This window comes from Moschus berezovskii, chromosome 3 (genome assembly GCF_049115385.1).
Source record: "Moschus berezovskii isolate FMDL1 chromosome 3, NW_MosBer_1.0, whole genome shotgun sequence".
In the NCBI taxonomy this organism is placed as follows: Eukaryota; Metazoa; Chordata; class Mammalia; order Artiodactyla; family Moschidae; genus Moschus; species Moschus berezovskii.
Window position 1 is genome coordinate 56,661,430 of NC_142462.1, and position 16,908 is coordinate 56,678,337.

General features: G+C 39.2%; 1 pseudogene across 1 annotated transcript in view; it reads left to right on the forward strand.

Moving 5' to 3' along the window:
- Window positions 1-16,908, forward strand: part of LOC129552399 (uncharacterized) — an 82,690-nt pseudogene that overhangs the window by 27,819 nt on the left and 37,963 nt on the right. The window contains exons 8-10 of the transcript XR_016036163.1: window positions 2,413-2,513; window positions 12,294-12,444; window positions 14,063-14,198. The product of XR_016036163.1 is annotated as an uncharacterized LOC129552399 (transcript). The remainder of the gene's footprint in view (window positions 1-2,412; window positions 2,514-12,293; window positions 12,445-14,062; window positions 14,199-16,908) is intronic.

Sequence of the window (16,908 nt, forward strand, 5' to 3'; positions counted from 1 at the left end):
ATTATGGTCATCTGAATTAAATTCACCCATTCCTGTCCATTTTAGTTCACTGATTCCTAAAATGTGGATGTTCACTCTTGGCATCTCCTGCTTGACCACGTCCATTTTACCTTGATTCATGGACCTAACATTCCAGGTTATGGCAGAAAGTGAAGAGGAACTAAAAAGCCTCTTGTTGAAAGTGAAAGAGGAGAGTGAAAAGGTTGGCTTGAAGCTCAACATTCAGAAAACAAAGATCATGGCATCTGGTCCCATCACTTCATGGGAAATAGATGGAAAAACAGTGGAAACAGTGTCAGACTTTATTTTTTGGGGCTCCAAAATCACTGCAGATGCTGAGTGCAGCCATGAAATTAAAAGACACTTACTCCTTGGAAGGAAAGTTATGACCAACCTTGATAGTATATTAAAAAGCAGAGACATTACTTTGCCAACCAAGGTCCGTCTAGTCAAGGCTATGGTTTTTCCCGTGGTCATGTATGGATGTGAGAGTTGGACTGTGAAGAAAGCTGATCGCCGAAGAATTGATGCTTTTGAGCTGTGGTGTTGGAGAAGACTCTTGAGAGTCCCTTGGACTGCAAGGAGATCCAACCAGTCCATTCTAAAGGAAATCAATCCTGGGTGTTCATTGGAAGGACTGATGCTAAAGCTGAAACTGCAATCCTTTGGCCACCTCATGCGACGAGTTGACTCACTGGAAAAGACTCTGATGCTGGGAAAGGTTGGGGGCGGGAGGAGAAGGGGACGACGGAGAATGAGATGGCTGGATGGCATCACTGACTCTGTGGACATGAGTTTAAGTGAACTCCAGGAGTTGGTGATGGACAGGGAGGCCTGGCGTGCTGTGATTCATGGGGTCGCGGAGAGTCGGACACGACTGAGCGACTGAACTGAACTGAATGCAATGTTTTTTACAGCATTGGACTTGACTTTCACCACCAGACACATCCGCAACTGAGCGTCATTTCTGCTTTGGCCCAACTACGTCATTCTTTCTGGAGCTATTATTAATTGCCCTCTGCTCTTCCCCACTAGCATACTGGACACCTTCCAACCGGGGGCGGGGAGGGGGCACTCATCTTCTGGTGTTGTATCTTTTTGCCTTTTCATTTTGTTTATGGGGTTCTTGCAGCAAGAATGCTGGAGTGGTTTGCCATTTCTTCCTCCAGTTGACCACATTTTGTCAGAATTCTTCACAATGACCCATCCATCTTTGCTGGCCCTTTACGGCATGACTCATAACTTCATTGAATTACACAAGCCCTACACTTGTATAGTGGCCCACACACCACTGCAAGGCTGTGGTCCATGAAAGGAAATTTGAAGTTTACTGAAGTGTTTATATATCTCCTTTGGACTCAGTTAATGCGTTATTCATTTAAAATGCCCTCGTGTGAAATTTGTTACCTTTTCAGTCGTGTGATACTTTGTCACTCTTTGCCATTGATAACTCATGCTTTCTTATCTGTGTCTTTTCATATTGTTCATTCCATCTAGACTGTTTCCCTATTTCATTTTCTCTATGTCCAAGTAATGATCTGAATATAATTACTTGGGTATAAACACACATAAAAATCCCTCAAGAGATCGATTTTTTTTTTCCTTTTTTGCCACGCCATGCATCTTGTGGGATCTTAGTTACTCAACCAGGGTTTGAAACTGGGCACTCAGCAGTGAAAGTGCAGAGTCCTAACCACCGTACTGCCAGGGTATTCCCTTTCAAGCTATATGTTTAAGATTTTTTCTCTTTACTATGTATGTAATACAGTATTTACTATGTCTGTGGTACACAGTATTACACACACATTATAGAATAGCTCAGTGATTTAATGTGTATGTAATAGCTCAGTGATTCAATGTGTGTATAATAGCCCAATGATTTTCTTAATTTCCTTATGGTAAAAGTAGAAAAACTTTTTTACTTGGAGTAGACATTGAAACTGCATCCATTTTTTTATTATAAAAATAAATAGTATATAAAGTCAGACCCCTTAACCCTGAAATGTTGTTAGTTGTTAGAACAATAGATCTGTGTTATTTCTGAGTTATTATCCTGATAAGGAAAATGATATAAAGTGAAAATTTCTATCAGTAATATAAGATTTTTACTATGAGAATTCCTATTTAAGGTTTTGATCATGTGTATTTACTTCAGAAGTTACTTTTACTTAAGAATATTTAAGCCACCAATCAGAAGATAGTCAAATGTCGGATTATTATTAAATTTGAAAGTTGTTCTTTATTTCATGAGATATTGGTAAGAATTGACAGTTCTCTTACATGACAAAAAATTAAATTTCCGTAGTTCTTTTCACTCACTACACAATTGCCAAAATGTTAATTAGTATTTAGAAAGTATCTCAAAGTGTTCTCTTGACTTTTTACGCCTAATGTAATTGTATTGCTTTACAGATGGCAGAAGATATTTTCCTTTAGCGTTTGGGGAAAAATTGCAAGTTTCTGGAACAAGGCTTTTCTTACTATTATAATCCTATTGATTGTTCTGTTTCTAGGTAAGTACTAGAGTCCTCCTTTGACTAAGCTTAACTATTTCTTATACTATTATTGTCATTAATGAATTATTATTGATTGTTTTAATTAAGTTGATGCTGCCACTGGTATACAGTTGACTTGGTATAGTGTATGACAGTATATGGAGTAGATAATTTATATGTTGATATTATTACTGTTATATATACAGGCATAAATTGCAGCAGAGTACAGTGGTTCTTAATTTCTTTTATGTTGTTTTAAGATTTAAATGCTGCGATGCATAGCCTAGTTTTCAGAATTAGCAGTTATACAGTCCTTTGTTATTGTGGTGTCTTAGTTATCCGCAGAGCAATGGCCCTCAAAAGAAGTTTTAGATGCAGGGTGTGAATCTTGATTGGACCCTGGTTGAAAGGCAGCTATAGCACAGACATTTGGGTACTACTGCAAAAATTTGAATATAGATTGTTTGTTAGATAATATTTGGGAAGTTTTGTTAACTTTAGTTATGAATCAATGTTATTATTATATAGAAGAAGTCAGCAACCTATAACCTGCAGACCAATTGCCTATTTTTGTAAATAAAGTTTTATTGGAATTTACCATGCCATTCTGTTTATGTGTCGTCTATGTATGAACAACTACAGAGTACAGTAGTTGAAACAGACCGTGTGGCCTAACATACACAACTTGCTCTTTACAGAAAAAGTTTACTAGCACCTGTTACATAGGATTATGTCCTTATGCTTAGGAATTGCATGCTGAAATACATAGAAGTAAAGTCTCATGATATTTACAACTTACTTTCAGTTGGTTAAAAAAAAAAAGCAAATATGGCAAATGCTAACAACTGTTGAATCTAGGTAGTGGAAATATGGATGTTTATTGTACTAGTTTTTCAGCATGTTTGAAATTATCATAACAAGTACCTTAGAAATTAAAAGCAGACTTTTTTTTTGAAGTGGACAAGAATAGCTTTATTTGCTTTGTCAGGCAGAGGGGGCCACAGTGGGGTAATGCCCTCCAAACTGCATGTCCCAACCTAGAAGAGGTAGTGAGGAGTTTTATAGTAATGTTTCAAAGAGGGCGTGATCAGCTTGTGGACATCCTTCTGATAGGTGGGTGGTGAGGCAGTTGGGAGTCAGCATTATCAACCTTCTGTTTTCAGCCAGTCTAGGGTCTACATGCTTGTGTGCGGCATACAGTTAAAAACATGCAGATTTTTCCATCATTTCCCCATTTGATTATAGGTCATCAGTAGAAAACTCTTAATAGTCAAAATTTCTGTCCCCTGATGCCAGGGTGATTCAGCTTCTTGCCATGGGTATAAATCCTGTCCCTTGGTGACAGGCCTCCTTTATGTTTGTCCAGATGCTGGCAGAGGTATTGCAACATCCCAGACACTGCTAAGTCACTTCAGTCATGTCCGACTCTGTGCGACCCCATAGACGGAAGCCCACCAGGCTTCCCTGGGATTCTCCAGGCAAGAACACTGGAATGGGTTGCCATTTCCTTCTCCAATGTGTGAAAGTGAAAAGTGAAAGTGAAGTCGCTCAGTCGTGTCCGACCCTTAGCGACCCCACGGACTACAGCCAGCCAGGCTCCTCCATCCATGGGATTTTCTAGGCAATAGTACTGTAGTGGCTTGCCATTGCCTTCTCCGATCCCAGACACTACTTTTCTCTTAAAGTAGACTTTTAAGGTTTTTGTCAAATTAGAAATTCCATGAGTCAAAATAATTGCCATGCTTTTTAGAAGGAGTAAATTGCCATGCTCTTTAGAAGCTTTTAAGAACTGAGCTCAGAGAGATTATGTAACTTGTCAGAGATCACCCAGCTACTTCTTGGCAATTCAGCTTTTGATACCACCACAGTGTGTTGTCCCTCAGAATTCCCTCAGAGTTGTGTTGTGAGTTAGGTAGGTTTCACAGGGTGTCAGCCTGGGGCCATAACCACCATGTGTGCCACTCTCTTGTGAGAAAATGTTTCTCGTCTTCTATGTGACTAACCTCTGGAGGGGAATCCTCTTTATAAACTGGAAATAAATGGCATGAGAAGGTATGAGTAAGTCATTGCATCAGGATATGAATAGATTTGCACTTCATTTCAAACTGTATTTGTCTCATGGTATGTTCTTAATGTTACTGATTGAATCTCTAGCCATTAAGAAATCACACCAAGCAGGTGAAAAACAATAAGGAAAACCAGGTTCCAACTTTGTCACCAGCCAACTAAATGACCTTTGGAATGTCATTTCATCTCTCTGAGTTTGGTTTAGCCATTTGCAAAATAGAGAGAGGAAATAATCTCCACAGCTCATAGTAGCTCTAAGAGTGTACTGTGTCCTTCTAACTCTAAAATTATCACAGGAATTTCTACTGAAAACTGCCACATAGCCATATAAAGAATGACAACTTTAGCCAGGGTTCTTTTGGTTACATAAATCAGAAACCAGCATCAGCTCACTTGAGCATGAAAGGGAAAATTAAAATATAGGGTTGTTTCAGTGTGGCCCAAAAAATGAAGGAAGCCAAATTCATAGGAAGTGAAGTGTCCTTTTAGTGTCCCTGTATTTCTCCCTCAGTCTACTTCTTCTTCCTTGTCTCTACAGACTCTGATACTCAATTTCCAGGCCAGAATTATATACAGCTGCTAAGTTTTGTCATGCCAGCCATATGCGAGGATTAACTAGCCATTTCTAAATTCCAATTCTAAGGAAGAAAAAATCTGACCAGCTAACACCGGGTATCCAATCCTCATCTGAGAAGCTATGGCCAGGGGCCAGGATCACAGAGCAGAATCATGGCTGCTGGCAGGAGCCTACATATATGGGCAGAGGAAGTAACTAATTCCCAGAGAATAGGAACATCATGGATGATTAATGTGGGGCCATTAACCCTGGGTGATAAAGACAGTCAAACAGGGACTTACCAATGAAGCCTCAGTGTTTCCATCTCAGAACAGGGGAATAACACCGACTTCACTGAGGTGTTGAAAGAATAACATGCAGTTACCTATGTAAAGAACGTAGTCCTCTGTTCTCATCCACTAAAATGACATTGGTGTAAATAATTCAGACCCAGTAGATTTGAATTATCAACATAATTCATGTTGGTCTAATAATCATTATTAGATGTTTATATTCCTAGAGCCAATACTAACTGAAAAGTGTGTGTGTGTGTTTTAGCAAGTTGGAACAGACAGAAAGGAAGTAGGAAACCCAGGAGAGTTTATTTAGTGTCAGCAGAAATGCTTCTCAGGAATTTGAACACTTAGAGAACTGATCCCACAAAAAGATGATCTCCGTGTGCCTTATAGAAAAGTGACTAAGTGTCACATCGTCCTCTTGTTACTGCCTCCATCCCACTTTTCAGACAGTTTCTTTAGTATTATGCAAGCAGTGCATTCTACAAATGGGTTTGTGTTTTTCTTTGGTAGTACTGCTTAATCTTTAGCATTTCTGCATAATGGATCCAGGAGTATTATTCCTGTTTAATTGCCAAGTAGTAATGACATCACACTTCACAGGTGACTCAGTGGTAGAGAATCCACCTGCCAATGTAGCAGACACAGGTTCTTTCCCTGGTTGGGAAGATCCCCTGGAGAAGGAAATGGCAACCCACTCCAGTATTCTTGCCTGTGAAATCCCATGGATAAAGGAGCCAGGCGGGCTACAGTTCATGAGGTCACAAGAGTCAGACACAACTTAGCAACTAAACAGCAAGGAAAACAGCAATGACTTCAAAGTACTGTTTGATTCCTCTGGTCTGTTCGAAATAACTCATAAAGACTTTTTTTTTTTTAGTTGTTTTTGTAGTGGTTGGCATGCTCCTATTGTTTTGAGGCAATCTTAGAAATGACCAAAAAAAAAGGATATCTTACCTTTTGTGTCCACATAAATCGACCTTGAGGACATTATGCTAAGTGAAAGACAGATACTGTAAGATCTCATCCGTATGTGGGAATCAAAAAATGAAATCAGGCTCATAGACACAGGGGGCAGATTGGTGGTTGCCAAGGGTGGGGTGGGCAATATAGGTAAAGGGAGTCAAGACATACAAACTTCCAGTTATAAAATAAATAAGTCATAGAGATATAATGAACAGCATGGTGACTAAGTTAATAATTCTGTATTGCATATTTGAAAATTGCTAGGAAAGTAGATGTTGAAAGAAATTTTGCATCACAAGAAAAAAGAAATTCTGTAACTGTATGGTGATGGACTTGTAACTATTTTACAGTATATACAAACATCAAATTATTTTTAATTAGCAAATTACAAATAGAAGGAAGCTTCCTCATTCTGATGAAGAGCATCTACAAAAGCCTAGAGCTAGCATCATCCTTAGTCAGATATTGAAAGTTAGCCCCGTAAGGTTGGGAACAAAGCAAGGATATTCACTTTGACTATTTTTGTTCAATTAAGTAATAGATTTTCTAACCGAAATAATAATAAGAAAAATATACAAAGCATTAAGATTTTAAGTTAAAAAGTAAAACAGTCATTTGAAGATGACGTGATTATTTAGAAAATCCTAAAATGTCTACAAGAAAAATACTGTATCAAAGAACTATAGTGCATCACAAAATATAAGATCACTATACAAAATAAAGGGCATTTCTCTGCTATAAGCAACAATTCAAAATTGAAAATTTTTAAATTACTTTTATAAGTACAACAAGAAGCCTAAAAACTTCTTGTTTTTATAAAAGAACTTTATAAAGGATGTACAAGATCTCAACGCTTAAAGCTACAAAAACATTGTTAGAAAGAATTAAAGAAAATGGAAATAAACGATTTTTTTTTCAGTTGAAAAACTCACTATCATTGCAATGAAATACCACTTCATACTCACTAGGATAGTTATAATCTAAAAGACAGATAATAACAAACGCTAATGATGTGGAGAAATATTATATTACACTGAGAATGTAAACTGGTAAAACTGCTTTGGGAAAACAGTTTGGCAGTTCCTCAAAAAGTTAAATATAGAGTTACCATGCATGCATGCTGAGTCACTTCAGTCATGTCCAGCTCTTTGCAACTCTATGGACTGTAGCCCACCAGGCACCTCTGTCCATGGGATTCTCCAGGTAAGAATACTGAAGTGGGTTGCCGTGCCTTCCTCCAGGACATATTCCCAATCCAGGGATCGAACCTGCTTCTTTTACATCTCTTGCATTGGCAGACAGGTTCTTTACCTCTAGCACCACTTGGGAGTTACCATATGATATAGCAATTCCACTAATAGGTATATACTAAGAGAAATGAAAACATAGGTCAGTATAAAAACTTGTACATGAATCTTCATGGAAGCATGGTTCATAATAGCTAAAAAGTGGAGAAAATCCAAATATCCATCATCTCTTGAATGGATAAACCAAATGTGGTGTAGCTGTACAACAGAGAATTATTCAGTTATAGAAAGTAATAAAGCAAGTTCATCTATGTAACTTGCTGCAACATAGATGAACCTTGAAAATATTATGTGAGGTTAAGGGAGCCAGACACAAAAGAATGCATAAAATATGATTCCATCTATATCAAATGTCCAGAATAGCCAAATCCATAGAGACAGACAGTAGATTAGTGGTTGCCAGGAGGTGCAGGGAGGGCAAGAATGGATATGGGCTTTCTGTTTGGGTAGATGAAAATATTCAGGTGTTGGTTACACAACTTTGTGAATATACTCAAAACCACCAAATACACTTTTAAGGGTAAATGTTACGTGAATTTTAGCTCAAAGTGCTGTTAAAAAAAATTAAGTGAAATAGGGGTTAAAATTAGCTGTTTTTCAACTAGAATCTCTTTCCTATATGGCAGTAAGTCTTCCCTAGGAATGCTTATGACTACATGAAAGGAGCAACCTAACTTGCTTATATTCCACTGGTCTTTGTGACATCAAAGGCAGATACCTTCCCAGGAAACTACAAGAATCCAATGACTAAAAGTACACGAAATAAAGATGCTAATAATCTGAGATCTGTCTCCCACTAGAGAAAGTGATTCCCCTGAATCTGAGACTTAACCGAACTGAGAGTATCAAAAGAGCAGCTCTCTGAACATTTTCAGTAACAGGTGCCATCCACAGGACACTTGAGGGATCATATACTGCTGCTGCTGCTGCTAAGTCACTTCAGTCGTGTCCGACTCTGTGTGACCCCATAGACGGAAGCCCACCAGGCTCCCCCATCCCTGGGATTCTCCAGGCAAGAACACTGGAGTGGGCTGCCATTTCCTTCTCCAATGTGTGAAAGTGAAAAGTGAAAGTGAAGTCGCTTAGTCGTGTCCGACCCTTAGCGACCCCACGGACTGCAGCCCACCAGGCTCTTCCATCCATGGGATTTCTAGGCAATAGTACCATAGGTCAATCCCACTTCAACAGATCTTTGCCAGTAGAAACTCAGTGTAAACAAATACTTCTAAAATCTCAATAATTTAAAATAATAGTAGCCCATATGTAAAATAGGTAAACAACAAGGACCCGCTGTATAGCACACTTATATTCAGTATCTTATAATAACCTGTAATGGGAAAAATCTGAAAAAGGGATAAAGATAACTATATAACTGAATCACTCTGCTGTATACCTGAAACATTGTTAATCAACTATACTTCAGTTTTTTTTTTTTTTAAAGAGTAATGCTTCAATCACTCAGTCATGTCCGACTCTGCGACCCCGTGGACTACAGCCCACCAGGCTTCCCTGTCGACCACCAACTCCTGGAGATTGCTCAAACTCATGGCCTTTGATTTGGTGATGCCTTCCAGCCATCTCATCCTCTGCCATCCTCTTCTTCTCCTGCCTTCAATCTTGCCCAGCATCAGGGTCTTTTCTAATGAATCAGTTCTTCACATCAGGTGGCCAATGGCCAAAGTACTGGAATTTCAGCTTCAGCATCAGTCCTTCCAGTGAATATTCAGCATTGATTTCCTTTAGGATGGACTGGTTTGATCTCCTTGCAGTCCAAGGAACTCTCAAGAGTCTTCTCCTACACCACAGATCAAAAGCATCAGTTCTCAGTGCTCGGGTTTCTTTTTAGTCCAACTCTCACATCCATATGTGACTACTGGAAAAACCATAGCTTTCACGAGATGCACCTTTGTTAGCAAAGTAATGTGACTGCTTTTTCATATGCTATCTAGGTTGGTCATAGCTTTTCTTCCAAGGAGCAAACATCTTTTAATTTCATGGCTGCAGTCACCATCTGCAGTGATTTTGGAGCCCAAAAAATTAAAGTCTGTCACTGTTTCCATTGTTTCCCCATCTATTTGCCATGAAGTGATGAGACCAGATGCCATGATCTTACTTTTTGAATGCTGAGTTTTAGGCCAGCTTTTTCACTCTCCTCTTTCACTTTCATCAAGAGGCTCTTAGTTCTTCGCTTCCTGCCATAAGGGTGGTGCCATCTGCATATCTGAGGTTATTGATATTTCTCCAGGCAATCTTGATTCCAGCTTGTGGTTCATCCAGCCCAGCATTTTGCATGATGCACTCTGCGTGTAAGTTAAATAAGCAGGATGACAGTATCTATCCCTGACGCACTCCTTTCCCAGTTTTGAAAGAGTCCTTTGTTCCACATCCAGTTCTAACTGTTGCTTCTTGACCTGCATACAGATTTCTCAGGAGGCAGGTCAGATGGTCTGGTATTCACATCTCTTGAAGAATTTTCCACAGTGTGTTGTGATCCACACAGTCAAAGGCTTTGGCGTAGTCAATGAGGCAGAAGTAGATGATTTTCTGGAACTCTCTTGCTTTTTCGATGATCCAGCAGATGTTGGCAATTTAATCTCTGGTTCCTCTGCCTTTTCTAAATCCAGTTTGAACGTCTCGAAGTTCTTGGCTCTCGTACTATTGAAGCCTAGCTTGGAGAATTTTGAGCATTACTTTGCTGGTGTGTGAAACGAGTGCAATTGTGCAGTAGTTTGAACATTCTTTGGCATTACCTTTCTTTGGAATTGGAATGAAAACTGACCTTTTCCAATTCTGTGGCCACTGCTGAGTTTTCCAGTTTTGCTGGCACATTGAGTGCAGCACTTTCATCTTTCAGGATTTGAAATAACTGGAAGTCTATCACCTCCACTAGCTATGTTCGTAGTGGTGCTTCTAAGGCCCACTTGAGTTCGCATTCCAGGATGTCTGGCTCTAGGTGAATGATCACACCATCGTGGTTATCTGGGTCTTGAAGATCTTTTTTGTACAGTTCTTCTGTGTATTATTGCCACTTTCTTCTTAATATCTTCTGCTTCTGTTAGGTCCCTACCATTTCTGTCCTTTATCGAGCCCATCTTTGCATGAAATGTTCCCTTGGTATCTCTAATTTTCTTGAAGAGATCTCTGGTCTTTCCCATTCTGTTGTTTTCCTCTGTTTCTTTGCATTGATCACTGAGGAAGGCTTTCCTATGTCTCCTGGCTATTCTTTGTAATTCTGCACTTAAATGGGTATATGTTTCCTTTTCTTTTTTGCTTTTCTCTTCTCATCTTTTCTTAGCTGTTTGTAAGGCCACCTCAGACAACCATTTTGCCTTTTTGCTGTTTCCTTTTCTTGGGGATGGTCTTGAGCACTGCCTCCTGTACAATGTCACAAACCTTCGTCCATAGTTCTTCGTCCGTAGTTCAGGCACCAGATCTAATCCCTTGAATCTATTTGTCACTTCCACTGTAAAAAAAAAATTATAGTAGATGTAATAAAAGTGAAGAGGAACTCAAAGGCCTCTTGATGAAAGTGAAAGAGGAGAGTGAAGAGGTTGGCTTGAAGCTCAACATTCAGAAAACAAAGATCATGGCATCTGGTCCCATCACTTCATGGGAAATAGATGGGGAAACAGTGGAAACAGTGTCAGACTTTATATTTTTGGGCTCCAAAATCACTGCAGATGCTGACTGTAGCCATGAAATTAAAAGATGCTTACTCCTTGGAAGGAAAGTTATGACCAGCCTAGATGGCATATTAAAAAGCAGAGACATTACTTTGCCAACCAAGGTTCGTCTAGTCAAGGCTATGGTTTTTCCTGTGGTCATGTATGGATGTGAGAGTTGCACTGTGAAGAAAGCTGATCGCAGAAGAATTGATGCTTTTGAACTGTGGTGCTGGAGAAGACTCTTGAGAGTCCCTTGGACTGCAAGGAGATCCAACCAGTCCATTCTAAAGGAGATCAACCCTGGGTGTTCATTGGAAGGACTGATGCTAAAGCTGAAACTCCAATACTTTGGCCACGTCATGCAACGAGTTGACTCACTGGAAAAGACTCTGATGCTGGGAGGGATTGAGGGTAGGAGGAGACGGGGATGACAGAGAATGAGATGGCTGGGTGGCATCACCGACTCGATGGACATGAGTTTGCGTGAACTCCGGGAGTTGGTGATGGACAGGGAGGCCTGGTGTGCTGTGGTTCATGGGGTTGCAAAGAGTCGGACATGACTGAGCAACTGAACTGAACTGAATAAAAATGCTGGTGCAATAAGAAATGGGTTAGCCTGGAATTGATTGTAATGGCATATTACCCATATGTGTTATTGTCAATAGGTTGAATTCTAATGCAGTATAGCCAGATATTAGAGACAGTGCAGTGATGGTAATTCCTAAATGAATAGTTAAAAAAGCAAAATACCGTTACATTCAAAGTTTACCACTGACATCTATTTTGAGCATAATATCCTCCCATGTATTGTAAAGAGATCCCCTAGCTAAAGTTCATTACCTAAAAGTTAGGTCACTTGAGCTAAATCTGCTTTCCAGTATATTAATAATCTTATATTCTTAAAAGCCAAAAGCAATGTGTTTCCTCTTTTTCTTTAATAGATGCTGTGAGAGAAGTAAGAAAATATTCCTCAACTCATACTATTGAAAAGAGTTCAGCCAGCAGACCTGCTGCCTATGAACATACACAAATGAAACTCTTCAGGTCTCAAAGAAATCTTTACATTTCTGGATTTTCCTTATTTTTCTGGCTGTAAGTTTTTTTTTTAAGCACAATTTTAAAACATAATTTATATTTCTCATTTTTTACACCTACAGTGTAGATTTTTCTTCTGTACTATTTAGCACACTAACATCTTTTTTGAAAGAACTCAGATGGCAGACCAAAATAACAAATAATAATCCTGGCTTGTAGGTTTGTTGGCCCATAGGGTCTTGCAGGATCTTGCCCCTGCTGCTCTCTGGAGCCTCCTCTTGTACTCTTTTCTGACACACATTCCACCGTTGGCACCCACACTCTCCTTTGCTGCTCCTTCACTCTTTCATTCATTATTGCAACAAATATTTATTGAGTTCCTTTTGTGTACCCAACTCCTTCCTACTTCAGGGTCTTCACACCAACTTTCCCTTCTGCCAAAACACTCTTCCCTTCCCTCTCTCCCTGGTTAATTTCTACTTATCCTTTAGCTCCTTTCTCAGGTAAGCTGAGACCTGTGACCATCATTTCTCCAAAGTAGGTAGGTCTCCTGTTGTACACTCCCATAGAATGTGTAGTGTATATACTTTTCTTCCAAGTGTCATTTATTTACTCGTGATTGTAATTAAATACTGTTTTAACTCTCGGCTCCCCAACTAAAGCCTAAACTCTTTGAGAGCAGGGCCATTGTCTTGTTTCCAGTTATATCCCCAATACCTGGCACAGTAATTAACACTTAGCAGTTCTTGAGTTGAATACTTGAAGATAACGATTACTACTAGTAACAATGGAGGTTACCCATCAGTACAAGTAGGAGAGTAGTTTTTAGGTTTAGTCAGCCTTCCACAGTGCTCTTTTTATTTATTTATTTTGACTAAGAGGCATGTAGGATCTTTTTTCCACAGCCAGGGATTGAATCAATGCCCCCTGCATTGGAAGCACGGGGGCTCAAGTCTTAACCACTGACCACAAGGGAGTCCTGCACAGTGCTCTTTACATAGCAGATTTTGAACTGAGGGGGAAAATTTCTCACTGGCCCTGCCACAGTGTCCAAAATTCTCTTTCTGCTCCTCCTGGCCAAAGTCCTCTACAGAGAAAAATCAGTAAATAAGTCCCACTGAACCCACATTCCAAAAGTTAGTCTTCTGGCAAAAATTTCAAAGAAATGAGACACAGGCTTGTTTTAACTAGGACTTGGATTATGTATGTGTCTTCTTTAAACCCTGGAGGAGGAAATGGCAACCCACTCCAGTATTCTTGCCTAGAGAATGCCATGGACAAAGGATCCTGTCTGGCTACAGTCCATGGGATCACAGAGAGTCAGACTTGACTGAGTGACTGAACACACACTTCTTTAAACATCCTTCCTTGCTTAAACATTACCACACCCACACCTGAAGGGGAGTTACTGGATAATTAATGCTTAAAGTCACAGTTCTTGGGGATTAGTCTAGTTATACACTACGTTGGGGGCAGGAGGAGAAGGGGACGACTGAGAATGAGATGGCTGGATGGCATCACCAACTCTGTGGACATGAGTTTGAGTGAACTGCGGGAGTTGGTGATGGACAGGGAGGCCTGGCGTGCTGTGATTCATGGGGTCGCGGAGAGTCGGACACGACTGAGCGACTGAACTGAACTGAACACTACTCTGACATTTTTTTTATTTTCTTAGAGTGTTGAGACGTCTGGTTACCCTTATTACTCAGCTGGCAAAAGAGCTGTCAAACAAAGGAGTACTTAAACGTCAAGCAGAAAATATTAACCAGGCTGCCAAAAAATTCATGGAAGAAAATGAAAGACTGAAACGGGTATTTACATTTTTTTAAAAAAAACTGGTGTAAATGTTTTTGGTATTCCCAAGGGGTGGTGTATTTTTTTCAGCCTCAAAAAGAGCATTTTTATATTTTATAAGCAGAAAATGACCATAAATAACAGTATTCTACAATATGATTGTTCCAGAAGTATTTTATTATCTTTAGATTTGTGAGTTCTCACAGTTTCCCTCAGTAGTAGATTAATGCCATTGGGCCTACTTCCTATGATTCAAGGAGAAAACAGTTCTGGGAATATGAATTTTAGTTCCTTTATTACCATTAATTTTACTTTATAACATAAAGCAAGTTTTAATAAGTCTCTTAAGTTTCCATTTCCCATTCAGTTGAATTACTGTTAGGACTTTGTGGGGGGGTGTGTGTGTGTGTGTTTTTCTTTAAATGATGTTTATGTAAGAAGCAGAGAAAAATAGTTGATACAGATTGAAGACTGCATATAATATTTTCAGTCTCTAATTTGGGTTATGTTACTAATAATTCTTTTGAGAACCCTATGCTGTCTTTCCCCTGCTACTCAGGGAGAGTGAAAATCAGGTACTGATGTTTTCCATGTTAAGTAAAAAGAACAAATGAGAAAATGGAAGATACAAAATTACTTTGGGTATTTTTTTTCTTAACTTTAAAATTTAGGAGTCAGATCTCATAGCTTGAGTGTTTTCAGTTCATGTTAAGTCCTATAACCTATAAGTTTTCCTAATTCTGCTTCTTAGGAAAAAAAGTCAAAAGAACCATTCAGAAGTGAAACATTTTCTTAAATAATTCCTAACATAATGCAATAAGATTATTTCGCTATTACAGATTAATGAAGTGCAATCAATTATAAATTACATCAAATTATATTTATGTAAGGACTTCCCTGATAGCTCAGTTGGTAAAGAATTCTCCTGCAATGCAGGAGACCCCAGTTTAATTCCTGGGTCAGGAAGATCTGCTGGAGACGGGATAGGCTACCCACTCCAGTATTCTTGGGCTTCCCTTGTGGCTCAGCTAGTAAAAAATCCACCTTCAGTGCAGGAGACCTGTGTTTGATCCCTGGATTGGGAAGATCGCCTGGAGAAGGGAAATACCCACTCCAGTATTCTGGCCTGGAGAATTCCATGGACTGCATAATCCATGGGGTCGCAAAGAGCTGGACACGATTGAGCGACTTTCACTTTCACTTTTCATATTTATGTAAAAAGTATTGTAGAGAATTATCCAAATCCTAAAGCCCAGCCTCTTACAGAAAGAACTAAGCATCACCTTTTATTAATTCTAAAAGAGTTACCTATTAACTAGAACAATATAAAGCTCTCCAAGACTGTTGTTGTTGTTCATTTGCTAAGTCATGTCTGATTCTTCGCCACCCCATGTACTGCAGCATGCTGGGCTTCCCTGTCCTTCACTGTCTCTGGAGTTTGCTCAAACTCACATCCATTGAGTTGGTGAGGCTATTCAACCAGCTCATCCTCTGTCATCCCCTTCTCCTGCCTTCAGTCTTTCTCAGCATCAGGTTTTTTCCCAGTGAGTTGACTCTTCACATCATGTGGCCAAAGTGTTAGAGCATCAGCTTCAGCATCAGTCCTTCCAATGAATATTCAGGGTTGATTTCCTTTAAGATTGACAAGGTTTATTTCCTTGCTGTCTAAAGGACTCTCAAGAGTCTTCTCCACCACCTGTTAAATAAGGGAAAACTCATTGCAAAAAAATATTTTTGATGCTACAGTATCATGGTCACCTGTTCCAAAACCCATGTTTTATTTATGATGTCTACCTTATTTCCACTACACAAATAGGATTCAGAAATGTTTCTTTGGGTAGATTTTAACAGCATCTTTTAAGGAAACATTTAGAGAATAAGCACTGGTTTGTATTTTCACTTTGTTCTGTTTTGAAAAAAGCTTTGGTCCATAGACGTCATGTAACTTTCCGTTGGTCGTTAAGCTGTGTCAGTGTTTCTGTGTTCAGAAGCAAACAGTATGTCACCAGTGTTTCAGCAACACAGTCAGACTTACTTTGTACGTTAATATTATTTGCTTCATTTTCTGTCCTTTGATCTCATTTTATAATGGTAAAAACATCTCTTCATTCTCTATAAGAGACACATTATCTAATGGAAAGTGTTTTACCCTAAAATTCAAGAGATTTGGTTGCCAGTCCCAAATCTACCAGTAATTAATTAGCATTGTGATCTGGGGCAAGTCACCATATTTGTTCTGGGTCTCAAGTTTATAAGTAATAGCTAACATTGTTCACATGCTTCACAGTAAGGTATTAACTCTTTGAATTGTTGCAACCACCCTAGGAGGTTGGTGCTGTTAATATTTGTATTTTATAGATGAAGAAATGGAGGCAAAGAAAGGTTAAGTGACTTGTATAAAATCATTCCACTAATAAGAGACAGAATTAAGGTTTGAATCCAAGCAGGCAGCCTGTCTCTAGAATCCACACTCTTAACCACATTGTTTTGTTCCCTTCGATCATATGCTAGCCCATGAAATGACTTGCAGATGATGCATGGGATCCCATTCTGCTATGATATTCAGTTAATGAAATAATTATGAAAGACCAATTAACTTATATATGACTGCTTTAAAATAACAACAGTGATGGAGCTTTACTTCTTGTTTTTCCCCAGCCACTTACCCAGGTGGGATAAGGTGGGTAGGACAGTTTACATGTGCATTACTGTAGCTGGTAGCTATAA